This window comes from Schistocerca gregaria, chromosome 8, assembly GCF_023897955.1.
Source record: "Schistocerca gregaria isolate iqSchGreg1 chromosome 8, iqSchGreg1.2, whole genome shotgun sequence".
In the NCBI taxonomy this organism is placed as follows: domain Eukaryota; kingdom Metazoa; phylum Arthropoda; class Insecta; order Orthoptera; family Acrididae; genus Schistocerca; species Schistocerca gregaria.
Genome location: NC_064927.1, coordinates 182,389,201 through 182,411,455, shown reverse-complemented (window position 1 = coordinate 182,411,455; position 22,255 = coordinate 182,389,201). Strand labels below are relative to the sequence as shown.

General features: G+C 40.4%; 1 long non-coding RNA gene across 23 annotated transcripts in view; it reads left to right on the top strand.

Annotated features, from left to right (window-relative positions):
* LOC126283963 (uncharacterized) overlaps nucleotides 1-22,255 on the top strand; it is a 92,997-nt gene that overhangs the window by 4,618 nt on the left and 66,124 nt on the right. For all 23 annotated transcript variants that reach the window (XR_007551418.1, XR_007551417.1, XR_007551388.1 and 20 more), the window contains 2 exons: nucleotides 5,068-5,239; nucleotides 11,279-11,510. This is a non-coding gene — a long non-coding RNA (uncharacterized LOC126283963). The remainder of the gene's footprint in view (nucleotides 1-5,067; nucleotides 5,240-11,278; nucleotides 11,511-22,255) is intronic.

The window sequence follows — 22,255 nt, the reverse complement described above, 5'->3', positions numbered from 1 at the left end:
TTAGCTGCTTTTCAACTGGCACAAAATGGTGATGGTATCTTGTACCAGACACTGTACATCCATCCTCAAAACATATCTGTTGGTCAATTTTTCCATCTTCAGTAATTTCTTTTTTAATATAAATAAATTCAATGCCATGATTTTTGTAATATTCAAACAGATAAGTTGGTGTTAAGATTTGGTTGTCAGTTGGGTGTTGAAGGCTAGCTCTTGCTACTAAATGATTAACCGTGCTTCCAGTTGTCGCATGGTGATTTTTCCATGGCTTGTTCTGAAAAAGTTCAATTCTGCAGTAATGCCCAAATATTTTTTTTTTATGATGGCAAAGATTTAGGAAGCTCTTAAAATTTTTGTACTTTACTGCAGAACCATTGCTAAAATAATGAATATGCTTAACTTCTTTAAAAATGTATTGAAGGGATTTGATAAAGTATGTTAAAAACACATGAACTGCAACTGTGTCATATTGGAGGGAGTTACTGATTATGCAGTAGCTGACACACTCTAGGTCTTAATTACCTTTGTAGTAAATGACAAATGGATGTATTGTAGCTTGATTATTTTCACAAGGGAATCCCTGCACTGCGTCTTGGACAACAAAGGAGTAATTTTCTGCGAAATCCATTAATATAATCAATTCTCCTGGTTTGAGGCCTTCTTCAGTGAACTGCAGATGCTTGCTCTGATGCTTTGCAATGTAGTAAGGAGTAGAAAGGGCAAACAGTTTTGTAACTAATAGTTCAATGAATTCTTCAACTGTCATTTCTCTGGTTTCAAGTGTCTTATCAGTGTGAGCCCATTGTTTGAACTGAATTGTATCCTCAGGATCAATATCTGCAAAAGTGCTTTCCAAGTGTTTAGAGCTTCTGTTCTTGGACATACTAAACAGTGATGAAGCCTGCAATCCTTTGTTTCCAAGTTACAGTTTTGCTCAGTAAAATTTTGCACTCTTTTATTGGGCCATGTGCCAAAATTGGTTTACAATTTCGATGTATTGTGCAGAGACAAACTGCATTTCCAGTGCATTTTTATTGTGGTATTATGTGGTCAGTGAAAGCAGTAACACACCAGCATCTGAAGAAATTGCAACACAACCACATAGTAGAAGTGAAAGGGTGTGTACAGGCTGAAGAACTATGTTTAGTGCGATTTCGCTGAGAACTGGTTTATAATTCTTCCACAAGCAGTACAAGGGTACCATTGGAGTAACGACCAGGTTTCAGTTTTTACAGGCATGACATCTTTTCAAAACAAGACCACTAGTTTACAGTGATATGACTCAGCACATGCCTTGCTAGCGATGTGCAAATGGGCAGAGATCATTATTGTTTCTGATTGTGCTCCTGGTCATTTTAAAAATCGTTACCACCTGTTTGAATTGAGTAAGTCGCTTGTGCCAACTCACTGGGTATACAGTGCTGCTGGTCACGGGAAGGGGCCTGGTGATGGTGTAAGAGGGCCGCTGAAGCACCATGTTACAGAACATAATCTTTTTAGACAAAATACAGCCACAATTCACAATTCTGAGAATTTTATGAGAGTTGTGAAATCTTATACATGGACAGCCCTCTTTTTTTTGCCCAAAGAGGAAATTGAAGAACTCCATGAGCAGAAAAGGATGGTCCAAACAAACTACTGCTAATACTACTACTACTTCTGTGAAAGAAATTCAGAAGACACATTTTTGGACTCAGTGATGACGCATATTGCTCGCACTTTAAAGAGCAAGAAAGAAGTAATTTCAGTCATTTGGCCCGCACCTGAGACTGCAGGATGATCAGATTAACAACCTGAGAAGGTTTGTGTGTGTTTCCAGCTGAAGGACAGCAGCAACGCCATCAGTGCTAACTTCCTGTGTACAATGTTTTGGAGATTGTAAGTGCTACAGTTCCTATTGGTTCAACAGGAAGGCATCACTCTATATCAAAGGAAGATACTGAAGCAGAGCAACAAATTTTTAGTTCATTGACTGGCTAATTTCAGTACAAAACAGTGCACAGTTGTCTAAATTGAAACCTTTAGGTCTTTAGACTTTTCACATACATTTTGGAACCATTTAAAATGATTCAGAAAATGAGTGTCTTACTCATCTTTCAAAACTAAAATTATGTTAAATAAGTCTAGGTTATGCTTTTTATGAACCTGCTATGTGATAATGTGGAATAAAACAGTTTTTATGTCTGGCAAAAGTTTAAATTGTTTATAAAACTTGTTCAGCCTAAAAGTGGAAGCTTCCCTTTTCAGGAAACATAGAACTATATGGTACTAATCAACATAAGTCAGTTTCATTTATTGCCATTTTTTAAAAAAAATCCATAAATTATAAAAAGTTCAGAACGCTATAGTAAAAAAACTTTGGCAGAGAAGTCCAAATGGAGGATTTCTGTGTAATCATAAAGCAATTACCTTGCAAATAAAAAAAAAAAGTCTATAACTGTTCAGAGATTCAGCATTTAAGTTTTTCCAAAATTCCAGTCTTAAAAATGGTATGCACAGTGTCATCTTTGGAGGGCTGCATCTTGGAGTAGAATTTTTTTTTTTGGAGGAAACAAAAAAACATGTTTTCTTTACTTAGTCCTTCAGTTTAATGTAGGCCTATGCTAAATTCAGTAACATCAGAGAGTATGAAGGTAAGATTTTTTCCTAGCCTGCCTGAATTGATATGGACTATGCCACATAAAGCTGTAAAGATCATTTTGGAACACCATGTTTTGTTATGTATATTAAGTGTCTAGAATGAAGGTGGTCCACTTAGTATACATAGTCACCATGGTGGTGATTTATGTGTATTAAAGTGGACCATCTTCTCTCAGGATGGCCTGTAACATTATTTGCCTGGTTTGTTATTTGTGTGTGCAACTGAATTATGTACACATTAATGTGTCATTGGATTTCGATATAAGTAGTATTTTCTGCATAAGGAAATATGACAGTAAAAAAAATTTTTTTGCATTTGTATTATGGTTACAGGATATTGCAGCAGCTTGTGCAAAATGAATATCATGTTTGTCATTCTATATTAATATGAAACAGTTTGAAATTGTTTTCTTTTCCAGTACATGTCATTGTAAAGTGAATTTAGATAAGTAAAAATTGTCACTAGCAGCAGTGAATGTTTAGATAGGGAATTAGTAGTGATATTGGAAAATGTGGTGTATATTGTTGCACCATGGTTTGAAATTCGTGGCAAACTTTGGGTCTTATACTACTTTAGAGCTGGCTGCAAGGTTTAGTTGTAAAGAGAAAGTAAAGTGTTTTAAGATTATTTTTACATTTCCTTTATGTGTACCTGGTTCAGGAGTGGAGGAACAAGTTTTGTTTTGCACCACATACTGCTATGCAGTGAAACTTGGTGTTAGAGCTCTGTGATCCTCATGCTTGGAAGCTAAGAGATATTTAGGCTATCTAGAATTTTCCTACCATCCTTTGCCAGCAGTCTTTTGTGATGAGTTGTAAGCACCATCTGCAACGGACAATGTATGTCAGGACGTATTATAGTCCAAATGGAAACTGAAACTGGTAGCCTGAAATCTTAAGACATCCTTTGACAGAAGATTCTGGAGCAGATGGATAAAATATTGTGTGTGTGTGTGTGTGTGTGTGTGTGTGTGTGTGTGTGTGTGTGTGTGTGTGTGGTGCGCGCGCGCGCCACTGCCAAGACACCCCTGTCCCACATTGGTGCGCGCTTGCTCACACACACACACACACACACACACACACACACACACACACACACACACACACACACACACACACACAATCTTCCAGTAGCTACTGTTCATGAAAAACATAAGCCAAATAGGATGAGTGTAAAGTCTTTTTCTGATGGAAAAAATTTATGTCTAAGGACCTCCACAAGATACAGCTATGCAGATCATTGCAAATGGTATCTTAACTTGGGAAACTTTTTATGGATACACTTCTGCATGCACTGCTGTAACAGCACAAGGTAGTTTTTCAATACAATGTAAATTAGTAATGCTGCTCTCATAGTAGAATCTATGCAGGAGAAGGTGCAATGTGTTTTGTGGTTTCACGAAATGCTTTTGCCTATTACAGTTAAGCAATAGCTCTGAAGTGCCTAGGGTAGAGATGTGCCAGATGTGAAGACCATAAATGGATGATAGAAAAAGTTGAGGCTGGTGATAAGGCAAAAAACAATAGACCTAATGTGATGACGCTGTTGACACTGCTTGCGGCATTGCGACACAGTCTGCAGAAAATTACATCTTTCCAGAGAAACAGATTGAGTCCTGTGGTGAAGGTTTACACAGATAGCAGACTTTCCGTGAATCTGTATTTCAGCTCAAAGCTTTGCTGCTGGATGTGTGCTGAAATTGCTGTGTATATCCTGGAATGTATGTACTAATAATGGCCACATTAATAAAGTTTTTGTTCTGGTTTTCACATCTCTGGGAAAGCATACATAATGTCCAGATCACGGAGTCTGAGATCCCATAGACATTATGCTACAGACAATGCCGCAAGAAAGACTGTGGTGTGGCTTAATGAACAACACAATCATTGGACAGTTATTTTTCTCACTGGTAGGCATCGAAGACCTTGCCCGCAATGTTAACCGCACATAGCCCACCTTGACATTTCTTGAAATGGTTACACTAAGGATGAAGTGTTTGGTTCACCAGATCCTAATGTGCTAATTCATAGCATGTATATGAGGTGCTGTAGGAGTGGTTACGGAGACGATGGCAAGACAGAGAAATTATTGGTGAGATGTTCTAAATGTAACACATGTCTGTCTTTGAGAGAACCTGGCATTTGCAAAAAACTTCATAGCTATATCCAGCATAATTCGTTTTCTGTAATCAGGGATAGACTTTGTGGAGAACCTGTACTTCCTCAGAGCTTTTTCAGTGCTTTAAATTTCCAGCTTAAGTTCTTAACTGTGAAATGGGTATTATGGAGCAGAAGAAAAAACTTGTGCCTAAACATTTGTGGACAGACTTGAAATACCAAATACTTTTTCAGATTGTTTAAAGTACAGTTTGTCTGATATATTTAATCTGAAGTTGGTGCCAGTTTATGTATTACATTTTGTTGTTACAGGTTTCATTAATGTGGCTGTTGCGTAGCCGTTTGTCCAGGGAAATGGAGATGTCACAGTGCGAGAGAAACCTCAATGTGTGGTCTAGTGGTGCATGAACTCCTGGTTGACTCTAAACAGCACAAAAGAAATTTCAGAAAACGCACACAAAGACATCAGTGAAGCCAGGATGTGGTTTGTTATATTGCTACTTAATAAATTGCAAGGTGACCCACAAGTCTGTTAACATTTGAAAATGCACCAATTTGTGGAATAATGTATACAGACATAAAAGTTGGCACACATGCAAGAAATGACATAAGCCTTTATTGTAACCAAAAACTGACTGACAGATGGTGGTGGTGGACAGCAACACATCAATATCTCATGTGAAGAAAGTATAAAATGAGTTACAGTGAGAGGGACTCTAATAATCACAGCATGTTGACTTCACCAGGAAAGCCACTGTTTCTGAAGCTTTCCTGTCAGAATGGAGAATCCATTACTGCAGTTATGTGATCCTATTGGGGTATTTTGTACAGGCCATGTGAAAAGTGTTAATGTACAGAACATGATCAAGAAGTTTGAAGCCACGAGTTGTTTAGACAATCAGCTCCTCAGTGGTGTGAACATGCAAGTTCTACTGCAGCTTGGGAAACACTTTAGCCATTTCATCTCTGCACTGTGAAGTCAGCACTTGTGAAATTGCAAGTCACACTGGTGTTCTACATAGGGTTTAAAGAGGGCTAAGGCATGTCCTTCAATGCTATCCACACAAAATCCAGCTTTGTCATGAAATGTTAGCCACCAATTTTGTGATGGGGAGAGCATGTTGTCTGAACACTTCAAAAAATGGGGAAGATGATGGATGGTTGTCTTAACATGATGTGGACTAAAAAGCCCATTTCACACTAAGAGGATTTGTCAACACCCATGACTCATAGAATTTGACTTCCAAGACTATCACATCAGGCATAATTGGGCCCTTTTCCCTTGACATGTGGAGTGCTGCTTTTCAAACTTTCAGTGTGATACGTGTAAGGTACACCACTGTTACGGAATATCATCTCTAGCCTGGCCGAGAAACACCTGCTGGAAGATATGACTTTTGTGCAGGGTGGTGCTGCATGCTGTATTGCTACAGGTATGAAAGATCTCTTACACATATTGTTTGGAAAAGATGACAGAGTTGCCACTTCTTACATGCTTGGCCTGCCAGGTCCCTAGACATCTCATTCTGTGGTTATTGTTACTGATTTTACCTGGTATCAAGTCTGCTGCAATTGTCACGCCTCAATATGGGTGCTAAAAGACATAGCTGATGTCAATTACTCACCTTAGGAGCAGTTCTAAAGTCAGGTGACTTTGACCTGGTGCTCAACACTGGTTTGCCCTTGTTTTTACAAGGTGTACAAATTGGTGCCGCATTGTTGTTTTTGCAGTTGTTTGTAATATGGCCTCTTTCACCAGTGTCCACACACCACAATATTCTCCGGTAGCTAACATCCTCTACCTGTGCAACTGCAATCTTGGCACTGATTGATTGCAATTTGGTAGTGAAAGATGATAGTTAATTACTGCTGATTGATAGCCTATAGAGGTATGCTTTTGGTGGAGCAGTTCACACCACTCGGTTGCCTCTATTATGACATGTGACATGGGTCTATCTCCTCGCCCAGTCCTAGACTTCAAAGTGGAAACCTTGAACTCCTCTGTGAATTCACTTGTGACCCTGTTTTGTGTTCTAACTTGGTGTATTAATCCAATGTCTGAAGTATCTTTGGGCATGTTACAGACTATAAGCAGGGGATTCTACTTTCACGGCAGTTCACAAATTGTGTAACAGCTTATCCCTGTCTTATGCAGTTGCAGTTTAGACTACCAGTGTGTTACCAAGATTTCGCACATCATCAGTGCGAACATTTATCACTGTAGGTTTAACAAGGCTGGTGAACTACTTAGTGAAGGTGTTTCCTGTTTCTGATCCTTTGGACTTTATGAAGAGAATTGCTCTGTTGGTCTTTGCGGCCTGGTCAGTCTCATTATTATTGGGCACTGGAGGTTTGGGCTTCACTGCTGTGTGGGCAAATGTCTTCTGTACAGTTTGTACCTTGTGGAACTGCCAGTTGGTGCTCTGGTGCTTTCACTTCTCCTTTACTAACACTGTGGGCAGTTGCCCATTCACTTCGTTGTAGTAGTAATTCTACTTGCAGTCCATAAGACCTTGCAGTGTAATATGTTGTGCACTGGCAGGTGTTCTTAAACAAAGAACAAATCTCCTCCAGGTGCCTGTTTTTAGGCCTGAGGGTTCCATCTCTTTCCTGTTTTCACACTGTTTTTTTGTGACCGATGTTATTGTCCCTCTCTTGCAGGGAGTCGTCGTCTCTCTCTCTCTCTCTCTCTCTCTCTCTCTCTCTCTCTCTCTCTCTCTCTCTCTCTCTCTCTCTCTCTGCCCCCCCCCCCCCTCCTCCTCCTCTTTAGACTTCTTTGCCCATGAGGACGCTGCCCGGCCACAGCTTCATGCTGCTTCCTATCGACCACCCTTCCCTCACTGTTCTTGAGCTCCTTAAGCTTCTTTTGAGCTCCATTGCAGCTGAGCCTCTGCCTCAATGTCACTTACTGCTGCCTGCTCTCCTGCAGCGTTGCCAGCTTTATTTGGAGCTGTGCTGTGTTCACGTTTAGCTCCTGACTGCTCCACCCTCATATGGGCTTGATTCTTCTTACCAGTCAACTCTTTTTGTGAGAGATGTTTCTGGACTTCTCAACTATTAGCATCATGTATATTTCCTATTTTTGTTACGGACAACTTCGGGAGTTGCCGTCCATCTCACTGCCAGTAAGTCTGCAAAGCAGCCTTGGTCTTACCTGTCAATTGATCTTTCTCATATCTTTCCACTCAGTTTCTGCCTTGTGATTCTCCATATCTTTGGTCATCATCCGAATCTCACATACCTGTGTTAAGAGTCTGTGAACTCTTGAAATCTTGGAAAGCTATACTTGATCTCATGCGAAGGTAAGTATCTAGTTTATCCACCCAGGTGATGTCTTCGTATGCATGGGTAACCCTGAAGGTCCATCTGTCGACTGAGGTGGCTGACTTGTGACTGTTCCCAACTCGACAAGCTTCTGCTCTGTAGCTGCCAGCTAATATAGAGGGTGAGGGGTTATCATTGAGAATGGTCTTCTCTTGCTTAGGTGATAAAGCCAAGACGCCAGTCCTGCACATGCACGACGTTTCATTGCTCACCTCATAGCTGTTGTTGAAGTGTGCTAGCAGGGTTCTGACCATACCCGATGCCATGTACCATATGCAAGTTAGTGCACCTCAGGCGTGCCACACCTGTACGGAGCTGTTTGACCCTGTCCCTGTTGTGGCCCTCAGGCCACTCCGTTAGCACTCCCCCAGGGGGCTCACCACCCTTGGTGATACCATGCATTCCCAACCTTTGCAGCACCTCTTCCCTTTCTGTGCTGCATGTCTATCCTTCTGCAGTTTTTTCCCCTCCCTTGGGGAACATATGAGATTTTTGGGAATGTGTTGTGACATCAGAACAGTTCCTCGTCTGTTTATCTTTTGTTCTCGATCTCCTATCCTTCCTTGGCTTCTGCGTGTTATGTTCCTCTGTTTCTTCTTCCTCCCTGTGCATTCCTAAAGGCAGGACCATGCATTTAATGCATAACAGGTGAGTGGGTAACTCATAATTCCCAGCTCTGGGTTAACAAGTAGTGTTTGCACATATCCCCTGGTACAGGGGCCTGGGGAGGGGTGATTGCCTGAGCTGTTACCTTCCCAGATTTACAATTGGTCCTGCAGTCAGGTGTTAGGGAAATCTGATGTGGTGTAAACTAAAGAGTGTGCACTCAGAGATGCTGGCAATTGTGCTTTTTTTTTTTCTCCCCACACTGAGCAAATCACCTTCACTATCTATGTCTACTAAACACAAGTGGAATTATGCTAGAGATTCAAAGAATCTTCCAGCTGCGCCTCTGCTCATCTGCTCCTCATGGTATCGTGTTCTAAAGGTCAGTTCTTTACTACAATTGATTTATTATTCAGAAAGGTGATGATGCAATTGCAGGCCCTGTGAAACTCTGCTCTCATTACATATTGGAACTTCCGGAGATCAGTTATAATTTTCAAGCCCAATAAATGCTTACAGCTTCAGTCCTCCATGGCTATCCTGGTTATGCCGAGGGCTATTGAATGCTGACTTCTTCACCTGGTGTTATTTTCATCTGAGTGCTTGGTTTGACCAAGGGAGAAATCCAAACTTACCTTACTGATCAGGGCATCACTGCAGTCTATTGGCTAAATAAAAATGTTGATATCAACGTTAGTGCCTACATGCACTCTTTTTCTCACATTTGATTGAGTAATGCTTCCTCAAAGATCAAAGCAGGCTGTGAAGTCATCAGTCAGATAGTACATTCCGAACCAGACGTGTTGTTACCAGTGCCAATGTTACCCACACTCGCATGTCCTGTCAAAATGTGGCCAAAAGTGTTTCTTGTGATAGGGATGCTCATAAGGGTGATTGTGCACTACCTCCTCCCTGCTGTATCAATTGCAACTGTGCAGACTCATCCTGAGAATGTCCCTTGTATCTTGATGAGTGGGTCGGCCAGGAACTTCAGGATGTTCACATTCAGATGTTGCAGCACCTTTATCTTACAGACAAGCACTTTCTCCTTCATTCATGCAATAGCATTTGGGTTGATATTAAGTTTCCCAGGCATTGTTGTGAAGTCACTGCCATATCCCAGTAAGGATAAACACCTTCCTCTTAGCTACCATTCCATTTCTCCAACCAGTTGTTAGCAAGGCAATGGAACATATGGTTCATGCCCAGTTGGTTTGGTGGCTCAGATCTTCTAATCTACTAGCCACTGAACAATGTGGATTTTCAGCATACCATGCTGCAGTTGACCACTTCATTTTGTCAACTTGTCACAGTTTTCTGTGGAAATACCAGACTATGGCCATGATTTTTGGTTTGGAGAAAGCCTATGACACCTGCTGGAGGACTGTTATCCTCCATAATCTGTACATTTGGGGCTTCTTAGGCTACCTGCTCTGTTTCCTTCAGGAATTTGTAAAAGGCAGAGTTTCAAAGGCATGTGTGGCCTCAGCCTTGTCAGGTATCTTTATCCAGAACTGGGCACCCTTAGGCTGCGACCTGAACATTGTCGTCTTTTGTGCTATAGCCATTAACCTGTCTCCCACCAAGTACCTCAAACCCCTTTTCATCCATGACTTTGTGATCTATTTCAGGTCTCCATAGATTTGCTTCCTTGAGCAGCATTTTCAGTGATGTCTAGATTGTCTTGACTTGGAGCATTGACAGTGGCTTTTGCTTTTTCACTGACAAAACTGTTTATATGAATTTTTGGTGGGGAATGGGTTTCTTTCACCATCTGTACATCTAGGACCTATTGTTCATCCATTTGCTGAAACTAAGAAATTTCTGCAGCTCATGATTAATAGGGAAGTTTCTTGGTCTTCCACGTGACTGTGTGCTGCAGCCAGTTTGTCTGTGTCCGAAGTGTCGTAAGCAGTACTTCCTGGGCAGCAGACTGGGCCACCCTGCTATGTTCGTGTGATGCTTGGCTGTTTGAAACTAGGCTGTGGTTACTTTGTATATTCATCTGTTCATATTGGTGTTCTAAGGTTGTGACATGGGTGCTTATGACCTGTTTGTTCACCCTAAAAGAAAACAAAACTTCTGTTAGTAGCTTTGAGTGGTGAACACATTGCCTGTTTAGTCGACGGAATTGCGCATTTTCCACCCAAAATCATGCACGTTGGGTGGGACGGTTTTCATGTTGCATCCGCCGTATATGGGGCACTTTGCAGCAACCACCAGTCATCGCCCACAGACTCCAGCATGCTTACCTTACTGACTGATATGCTGTACAGTGCTGTTCCCAGTATTGTGCCTTGACTACAGTTGTTGATGGATGACTGTAAACAAGTTGTGTGTTAACGTTGTCTTCACTATAAAATAGGTATTCTAATTATCGTTTTCATGTTACATAAAGTGCCTTCGGTTGGTCATTTTGTGCACGTTTTTGGTATCAATAGTACCCCTTTTATTTTAAAGCCTTACCTACCCACTTATTCTGTGAAGTACAGTGTTTCCAAATGTTAAGACTTGTCAGTCATTCTGTATTTTACTGACATTCCAAGACTTCCCTTTATATGATTTAATGAGTGGAAAATGTTTTTCTGTGCAGAGTCCGGAGGAGAAATGTTTGCAGGATGATTCCAGCCAACTATAAACCATTATGAATATATCAATGAATAATAATTTGTGATGTCATGAAAGAGAACTGTAATATCTGATGGGGAAAGCTATTCAGCATGGACTACTATGTAAATTTGGATGTATTAAGTAATATAAATCAAATTTTGCAGAAGTTTGAAACTGTTTCTGTTACGGATATTTCCTATTTTATTTTCTAACAGGTGAGCAAAGCAGTATTCAATACAGTAGTTCCAGCTTTTGCAGCAAGTTTGTGTTCTTTTGCCAATGTTAAATTTTGTTCAATACTATAAATGAAGAAAATGTGACAGGCTGTATTTTTTTTTTTTTGTTCAAATAAAGAAAATAAATTAGATTTTTCAAGTACCCTTAACCTCTGAAAACTATTTCTGCAATGATACCACCACACAGTTACAGATAACCAATAAAAGTATCAGTCTGAGAATGTGGTGAAATCCCAGTCCATCTTAAGTCATTGGCCAAATTTAACTATGAAATATATTTTATATTAGCATGAAATATAAAATTTATTACAGCTGTAATTTCTTAACAGGATGTAGACAGCGTAGCTCATAATGATCGAGGAACTAATGTGCACATTGAATTAAGATACTTCACATATCTTAACAAGACTAATTTTAGTTACAATGCAGTCATTAACATTGAGTGGAGTGAGGTGTAGTTACAATCCAAGTTTCTGGTTTAAATGTTAAGTGTTGGTTTTACTTTCCAGATCTTAGCTGTTGCTGGTGTAAAAGTAACATGCCTGGTGTTTTTTGACATGTTGTTTTTAAGTCTTATTACAGAGGGTGGGTATTTCAGGCAGCAACTGTTTGTTACTGTGTAGAAATCTTCACCTGAAGTGAAAGGTGCATAGCGATCATATTCTTCTCAGGTTTGCAGCCGGATCAGACAGTCATCTTGACACAATATTTAAACAGTCCAGCTGACTGCCATCTTCAGGTGAGAGTGCTGGTACACGATCTCACCGGAACTGACATCTCAGTGCGAGCAGTGGCCCCTATATAGGCCACGTGTGCACAAAAAGATGCCATAACTGCCTGCTATTGCAAGTAAACATACAGTGCCTCCGTGGTGGAAACAGGCGAAATTGAGGTATCACTATCAAAAGTTAATTAAAAATTATTCAGACGATTGAAACAGATCGTTGTTTTTAAATGTCTGATAACATCGGTTTCCAAGTCTTACTTAAAAGGTAACCCTTGTCTCTATTAACAAGATTATCAGATAATCGAATCTCTATAGAGTCTTTTAAAACAGTCTCAATAGCAAGATGCAGGGCAACCATTTGTGTCTCGTCATACAGCATTCTTTGTCCCTTGGTGAGATAGTCTCCGCCACTGCAGATTTCTCAGGCTGAAGCAACCGTGTGTGCCGCTGGTGCTCAACACATTGGTCCTGAATGGTCCAGATTGTCTGACCAATATAAGCCTACCCACAGTGGCAAGGGATCTTGCACACCCCGGGCTTCCTCAAACCAAAGTCATCCTTAACTGAGCCAAGAAGTGCTCTAATCTTGGCTGGCAGATGGAAAATACTTTTGATATAATATCTTTTTAGAATTCTTCCTATTTTTGAGCAAATGCTCCCAGCAAAGGGTAGAAAAGCCACCGATTTGCAGGTATATTCTGGTGGTTCAGGTGAAGGTCCAAACTGGAAAGCATGATGGATCTGTTTAGCCATTCTGCTTGAACACAACCTTGAGATTATCCTTTTCTTGTGTCAAGCTTTGTCCGTCTGAAATGGCATAAGCTCTTCTCGCCAACATTGTAATGATGGATGACAGCTAAAGTTTGCAGATAACGGTCCATGTGCATAGGCTTTTGATATACAGTGTCCCAGTGTCTCATCATACTTTCTGTACACCAGAACATCCAAAAACTAGCTTTCCAACACTTTCCACCTCCATGGTAAACTTGATGCTACAATGCAGGGAATTAAAATGATCTAAGAGGCGGTCAAGAGCTTCTCTCTCATGAGACCACACCATAAATGTATTGTCGACGTACCTCCACAAACAGGTTGGTTTTAAAGATGCCGTCTTCAGTGCCATGTCCTCAAAATCCTTTCCTACCCACAATCTAGCCAAGTATTTAGCATCTATTCTTGGCCCTCACATTGGTAATTGTGAACATCATACTCCCAATTCTATGTTGTGTATTCAGATATTGAAGTCTTTGTCTCCTAGTCCTGGCGATTTGCTTGAGAGTTTTGAAGTTGTTGCTTTTTACCTGGGTCCCTGTGGAAGAATCCTTGCAGTTAATTAGTGCCAAATTGGATGAGGAAACAACCAAGCTTTGTCGCCATGTGCTGACGTCGATGTACTGTTTATTCAATGACAAATATTTTGAACAGACTGACGGAGTGGCTATGGGGAGCCCATTGTCCCAAATAGTCGCCAGTCTTTATATGGAGGATACTGAAATATAGTAAAGAGAGTTAACTGCCCACTTCCTTTCAGAAGTTGACATTTCAAGAGTGTAGATTACTTCCTGGAAGTAACCATTTGTTGCTTATCCATACAACTGTTTGAAAGAATATAGCTTTGCAGTTTTATTGCATACAAAAGTACTCCATTGACAACTTGATGAAATTAGTGCTTCAAAACCTGCACAAGATTTCTACAATTTATTAAAACGGTGAACACTTCAAAATAAAGAATAGGGAAACCATTCTCACTACTGTACTTCCAATTTGGACATGCCATTTTTTTTCTGGTAAGTATCAATTTTATTTCCTCAGAAGTCAAGACAACATGTCCAACCTAAAGGCTTAATATAAATGTTAACATATATAGTGAATTTCAGAATGCAGGTAAGAATAGTGATGTTCCAGATATGTGTAACTTTCACAGAAAACTAGGAAGTACTAGTTTGTTCCAGGCAACCCAACTATTAATAATTTCATTTTTAAATTACTAGGTACCAATTAACAATGCTAGTCAAAGAATTCAACATTTAATGTTTTTTTATATTTTTATGTGTGGGTGACAGTGGGAAGACTGCAGCTGTAATGACACATTATACATCTATTTGGGTGGAAACTTAGGCATTTTTTCATGTGTTAACTATCTGGTCCATTTGTGGAGGGAGTGACTTCAGTGGAAACATGTTTCTGCCACTTGTTTGCAGTAAAGGGAAGTACTCTGTGCTCTGTAGGATTTCATCCACATTGACCGGTGTCATAAACGTGACAAATCCTATAAACAATACAATGCGTATTATGGTTGCTTTGCCAAGTAACAATAAAACTGAATATTTCCACCACATGGAGGCAAGAGTGTTCACTAACATTACGGCACTGGGCAAGCCAGAGACTCTTGCCAAACATTCTCGTGACCCTGTAGGCCCTACAAATTTTGTTAAGGCTGGTAAGTGGCCGTACTTAATCAAACCAGATTGTAGATATTTGTTAATGGTGTCTCAGCTGATCCATTGTTATTTTTAATGAAGCAGGTTGTTTATTGGGCAATGGAATTCTTGCATTATTTCACAGATTCAGTGCCTACTTTGTTTTCAAAGCTTTAAATTTGCCAAGACTGGACAGTTTGACCAAAGGTACAATGTGGGAGAAATTCGTGTTTTAAAGATTTTCCCTTGATCTTGATGTGAAATTTTGCTCTGAAGCAGTCCTTTGCCCAGATTTAGCCAACGTGCTTACAGATTGGCCAAGAAGCAAACACAGTGAATTTGTTGTCTGTGCTTTAATTAAAGGCATAGAAGCTCATGCATACTGTGCACATCACTGTTCATATTTATTTGGATTTCTACTTGAGACCCTCACTGCAGGTAACATTCAGATCCAGTGTAATTACTTCTAATAAGTTTATCATCAGGGCAAGGCTTCATATAACGTTAGTTTTGACAGGAACCATGCTGTGATGGCGAACTGAATGTAATGGTAATTAGTTTTGGACCAGAAGATGATATGTGGCAAGTATAAAGCAATGACCAATACAAAAATGACGTGAGGCAGTCTGAGATGTATTAAAATTGGTAACTATGCCCTCAGACATGTCTTCAATCATTAAAGGTGTTACAAATTGTGTTAAATTTTTAGTGCCCCTAGCACTTTCTGTAAATATTAATTATGAATAGTAACCTTCAAAATTAATCATGCCTGGTTCAACATAATTTAGGTGATTAGCATACTACTGTGGATTTACTTCGCTAAAATGCAATTTTTTTTACCTATGCTGTTAATGTAAGCCACTTTTGTGGCTGAATATTTGAAGTTTGTTAAATGGTTGGTTAGCATAACAAATCTCTCAACTGGAACCACATACCAGTTGCAGGTTAACCATCTAATTGCTTCCAAGGGCTACAGAAAATTTTCAGTATTTCATGTAATTATTGATCAGATTTAAAATTCCATAATCTGCTAATTAAGAGGTGTCATCTAATGTTAAAGTTTAACACAATAAGTATTGCAGTTAGAAACTGTTTTCGTTGTGAAGCAGCATGACTGATAGTATACAAATACCTAGGCTATGTTCATCCACATAGAAAGTGCTTCATGACTTCCAGCTAACATGTTGACTGCTGCCAGCAGGCACAGAGAAGCCTGACACTGTGTGCCTACTGGTGGTCACATGCTCCATATTTAGGACTGTATATTGTATGGTGCGGTACTGTGTGTTAATTTGTATTTGTTGATTAAGATGACACCAGGTTACAATGTCTTGTTAAATGTTTTGTACTTCAGAGACTTCGCACTGCATCAAATGGTAAACTGTACCAAAGAATGGAGTGTGTGGCCACTGGTGGGTATACTGTCAGGTGTGTACCTGTGCTGTTCCACTAGTGGGCTTTTGGCAGTCAGATACTTAAAAAATTGATTTGTAATAAGAAGCTTAAAGCAATTTCTCTTGGGGGTCAGATTCTTTCAAAAATTTGGGAGTTCACTGTTACTGATAAAAGGGTCTATGTATGGATCCAGAGTATAGTTGTCAGTATGTTTTATTGTAAAAATTATTACAGAAGACGTGAATGAAGTGAGGTTCCAACTGTGCTGGAGATTAGTAACAAAAATTGACATTGTTAATGAAGCTGATGGTTCTAATTGTTTCTTTTTCCTTAAAGCAAACCCACTGATACAAGCAACTTCGATTAAAGGGCAGATTATGGCCTACCAACTGGGAATGAGTATTTCTGAAACAAACACAGCAGCTTGGTGACTACTTGTACTGTTCATAGTACCTATGTACAGCTGCCATGAGCATCTGTGAAAGTGGTTCAGTGGTGAAATGACGAGACAAGGTCTGGGATGTTCATGCCTCATCACAGTACATGCAGTATGTCATCCCTGTGTTCCCTTGTTGACAAAGTGACATTCAGTTTACAGTGGGCATGGATTGAGATTCCACAGTGGATCAGTTGAAACATGTTGCTTAGAGGAATCATGTTTCTTGTGACACAATATTAATAGTTTTTTTTTTTTTTTTTTTTTTTTTTGTTGTCTTCAGTCCTGAGACTGGTTTGATGCAGCTCTCCATGCTACTCTATCCTGTGCAAGCTGCTTCATCTCCCAGTACCTACTGCAACCTACATCCTTCTGAATCTGCTTAGTGTACTCATCTCTCGGTCTCCCTCTACGATTTTTACCCTCCACGCTGCCCTCCAATGCTAAATTTGTGATCCCTTGATGCCTCAAAACATGTCCTACCAACCGATCCCTTCTTCTAGTCAAGTTGTGCCACAAACTTCTCTTCTCCCCAATCCTATTCAATACCTCCTCATTAGTTACGTGATCTATCCACCTTATCTTCAGTATTCTTCTGTAGCACCACATTTCGAAAGCTTCTATTCTCTTCTTGTCCAAACTAGTTATCGTCCATGTTTCACTTCCATACATGGCTACACTCCAAACAAATACTTTCAGAAACGACTTCCTGATACATAAATCTATATTCGATGTTAACAAATTTCTCTTCTTCAGAAACGCTTTCCTTGCCATTGCCAGTCTACATTTTATATCCTCTCTACTTCGACCATCATCAGTTATTTTACTTCCTAAATAGCAAAACTCCTTTACTACTTTAAGTGTCTCATTTCCTAATCTAATTCCCTCAGCATCACCCGATTTAATTTGACTACATTCCATTATTCTCGTTTTGCTTTTGTTAATGTTCATCTTATATCCTCCTTTCAAGACACTGTCCATTCCATTCAACTGCTCTTCCAAATCCTTTGCCGTCTCTGACAGAATTACAATGTCATCGGCGAACCTCAAAGTTTTTACTTCGTCTCCATGAATTTTAATACCTACTCCAAATTTTTCTTTTGTTTCCTTTACTGCTTGCTCAATATACAGATTGAATAACATCGGGGAGAGGCTACAACCCTGTCTCACTCCTTTCCCAACCCCTGCTTCCCTTTCATGCCCCTCGACTCTAATAACTGCCATCTGGTTTCTGTACAAATTATAAATAGCCTTTCGCTCCCTGTATTTTACCCCTGCCACCTTTAGAATTTGAAAAAGAGTATTCCAGTCAACATTGTCAAAAGCTTTCTCTAAGTCTACAAATGCTAGAAACGTAGGTTTACCTTTTCTTAATCTTTCTTCTAAGATAAGTCGTAAGGTCAGTATTGCCTCACGTGTTCCAACATTTCGACGGAATCCAAACTGATCCTCCCCGAGGTCTGCATCTACCAGTTTTTCCATTCGTCTGTAAAGAATTCGCGTTAGTATTTTGCAGCCGTGGCTTATTAAACTGATAGTTCGGTAATTTTCACATCTGTCAGCACCTGCTTTCTTTGGGATTGGAATTATTATATTCTTCTTGAAGTCTGAGGGTATTTCGCCTGTCTCATACATCTTGCTCACCAGCTGATAGAGTTTTGTCAGGACTGGTTGTTCCAAGGCCGTCAGTAGTTCTAATGGGATGTTGTCTACTCCGGGGGCCTTGTTTCGACTCAGGTCTTTCAGTGCTCTGTCAAACTCTTCACGCAGTATCGTATCTCCCATTTCGTCTTTATCTACATCCTCTTCCATTTCCATAATATTGTCCTCAAGTACATCGCCCTTGTATAAACCTTCTATATACTCCTTCCACCTTTCTGCCTTCCCTTCTTTGCTTAGAACTGGGCTGCCATCTGAGCTCTTGATATTCATAAACGTGGTTCTCTTCTCTCCAAAGGTCTCTTTAATTTTCCTGTAGGCAGTATCTATCTTACCCCTAGTAAGATAAGCTTCTACATCCTTACATTTGTCCTCTAGCCATCCCTGTTTAGCCATTTTGCACTTCCTGTCGATCTCATTTCTGAGACGTTTGTATTCCTTTTTGCCTGCTTCATTTACTGCATTTTTATATTTTCTCCTTTCATCAATTAAATTCAATATTTCTTCTGTTACCCAAGGATTTCTAGCAGCCCTCGTCTTTGTACCTACTTTATCCTCTGCTGCCTTCACTACTACATCCCTCAGAGCTACCCATTCTTCTTCTACTGTATTTTTTTCCCCTATTCCTGTCAATTGTTCCCTTATGCTCTCCCTGAAACTCTGTACAACCTCTGGTTCTTTCAGTTTATCCAGGTCCCATCTCCTTAATTTCCCACATTTTTGCAGTTTTTTCAGTTTTAATCTACTGGTCATAACCAATAGATTGTGGTCAGAGTCCACATCTGCCCCTGGAAATGTCTTACAACTTAAAACCTGGTTCCTAAATCTCTGTCTTACCATTATATAATCTATCTGATACCTTTTAGTATCTCCAGGGTTCTTCCACGTATACAACCTTCTTTCATGATTCTTAAACCAAGTGTTAGCTATGATTAAGTTGTGCTCTGTGCAAAATTCTACTAGGCGGCTTCCTCTTTCATTTCTTAGCCCCAATCCATATTCACCTACTATGTTTCCTTCTCTCCCTTTTCCTACACTCGAATTCCAGTCACCCATTACTACTAAATTTTCATCTCCCTTCACTATCTGAATAATTTCTTTTATTTCATCGTACATTTCTTCAATTTCTTCATCATCTGCAGAGCTAGTTGGCATATAAACTTGTACTACTGTAGTAGGTGTGGGCTTCGTATCTATCTTGGCCACAATAATGTGTTCACTATGCTGTTTGTAGTAGCTTACCCGCATTCCTATTTTCCTATTCATTATTAAACCTACCCCTGCATTACCCCTATTTGATTTTGTGTTTACAACCCTGTAGTCACCTGACCAGAAGTCTTGTTCCTCCTTCCACCGAACTTCACTAATTCCCACTATATCTAACTTTAACCTATCCATTTCCCTTTTTAAATTTTCTAACCTACCTGCCCGATTAAGGGATCTGACATTCCACGCTCCGATCCGTAGAACGCCAGTTTTCTTTCTCCTGATAACGACATCCTCCTGAGTAGTCCCCGCCCGGAGATCCGAATGGGGGACTATTTTACCTCCGGAATATTTTACCCAAGAGGATGCCATCATCATTTAATCATACAGTAAAGCTGCATGTCCTCGGGAAAAATTACGGCTGTAGTTTCCCCTTGCTTTCAGCCGTTCGCAGTACCAGCACAGCAAGGCCGTTTTGGTTAATGTTGCAAGGCCAGATCAGTCAATCATCCAGACTGTTGCCCCTGCAACTACTGAAAAGGCTGCTGCCCCTCTTCAGGAACCACACGTTTGTCTGGCCTCTCAACAGATACCCCTCCGTTGTGGTTGCACCTACGGTACGGCCATCTGTATCGCTGAGGCACGCAAGCCTCCCCACCAACGGCAAGGTCCATGGTTCATGGGGGGATATTAATAGTAGTGTCTGGATATGTCATCATCCAGGTGAGTGGCTGCCATAAACATCCACCATCTCGCAATTGCAGACATTTGGGAGGGGATTGGACTTCCAGGGGGATTATGGTAGTGATCAAAGGTAATGTGACAGCTGTGTACTGTATGAACATTGCTACTGATCATCTGAATTCCTGATGACTTGCTTGATGGCAGTGACATCTTCCAACAGGATAACTGTCCTTGCCATAAGACCATAATTGGGCATCACTGGTTTGAGGCACACAATAGTGAACAAACTAACAGATTGCTAATATGAGACAGAAGGAACACATGTGAGATGCTATTGGGTACCAGTTTCTCTCCTACAAGCTGCCACCACATAATTTATAGGAGCTGTGTGACCTGTGCATAAGTATGTGGTGCATCACATCTCTGAAAACCTAGTAAGGACTTATTAAATCTATGACATGCATAATTGTTCCTGTTTTGTGTTCCAAATTTGGACTAACATCCTATTATTTTATTGACTACACTGAGGTTGGCAGTGGTCAGAGTAATGCCTTATCAGTGATGCCATGCATTTTCCAGTGGCCACAGCACAGCCTCATTGCTGATACCTTGGCCTGAATTGACCCGACGGGGAAAACATCTGCCACTATGCCTGTGGCAGTCAACTGCACCATGCATCATGTAACTCTTCATGAGGGCCACTGATCACGAGAAAAGCATTGAGAGGCTGCCTGGACATGACTGTCATTCACATTCATTCACAAACTATTGATACAAACTTTAACCAGTTCGTGAACAGATAATATACATGTGGGGTAACATGTTTTATTCTTATCGAGAATATACATTTGTTGGTGGTATTCCAAAGAATCTGTAGGTGCAGTATGTATCTCATAATAATCACACAATTGAAGATAATTACGTATTGCCCCCTGCTTAACACCTCCCCACAAATGATCCTTGTACTTCGTTTTATTTGAACTACCTGAAACTGGTGAATGGGACACACAGTGCGTGCATGTTAATTGTATACAGATTTAAGAAACACAATGCACATTAATGTGACCTCTGCCTAGTTTTGATGGCGAGTAACTCTCAGGTGGCAGCACTAGCAGTGGGGAGTATATAAAACACGTTTATGTGTTATCCAATAGTCATTGACTTTTGGGTGAAAGTTGGAAGCATTTCTGAAATGCTCAAGTTCATAAACTGATCATGTATTGCCATGGATGAAGTATACCTTGCATGGCGAAATTGTGCTATCAAAAATGGTGCAGAGGCAATGTGGTACACAAAGAGCCATAGATGACAGGGGAGAATGATGGTTGTGGGGAGGTGTATATGAGTGAATAGACATGCACCTGTTGAGCAACTGGCTGAACTAGATAAACCAGGGGCTGTCAACGGTATTTCCTCAACGATTGTTCAGTGGTTGTTGCTGCTTATGGGTCTCCCCAGCAGGCGCCTGGTTTGTGTGTTCATGCTGACAGCAATTCATTGGTAATGAACGGTGGAATTCGCATGCCAACATAACTACACAGCCACTGAGTGGTGACAGGTGGCCTTTTCATATTAATATTTTATGTTCAGTCAGACAGATAACTGTTGGTGTGTATGGTGTGAAACATCTGAAAGCAAACAGCCAGACTGGAGGAGGAAACGTTACGGACTGGGGAATGTTTTCTTGGAATTATGTGGGTGTTGGCCTTTCTCGAAGGCACAATGAATCAAATAGTCAGCATCTACTCTTGGGGACCATGTCGTGTTTTTAGCTGTCTTCCCTTCCGTCAATTAGGCATAACATGTAGCTGCTTTTTTAACTCCTCCTAATTAGTGTTCTAAGGTTATGACATGGGCTCATATGACCTCAGTTTTTGTCCCTTAAAACAAAACAAACTTACCTACATTGAATTTGCTTTTGCTTAGCATCTATCAGAAGGACAGTGCAAAGAGTCACACAGCTTGCAGAAAATGTGCATGCTTCGAAAAGCACAAGGATGAGTTTACTGTACTCTGTGGCAACCAAACTTCCCAGGTTTAAACCCAGTTGAGAATCCATGGTATAGTCTTAATTCGGCATTTCCCACCATGATCGTCAACCAAGAAACCTAGTGCAGCTGACCATGGCACTGGAGTTGGGCATGGCTTCACATCCATGTTGGCACCTTCTAGAACCTCTCTGGCTCTTCCTGCATGT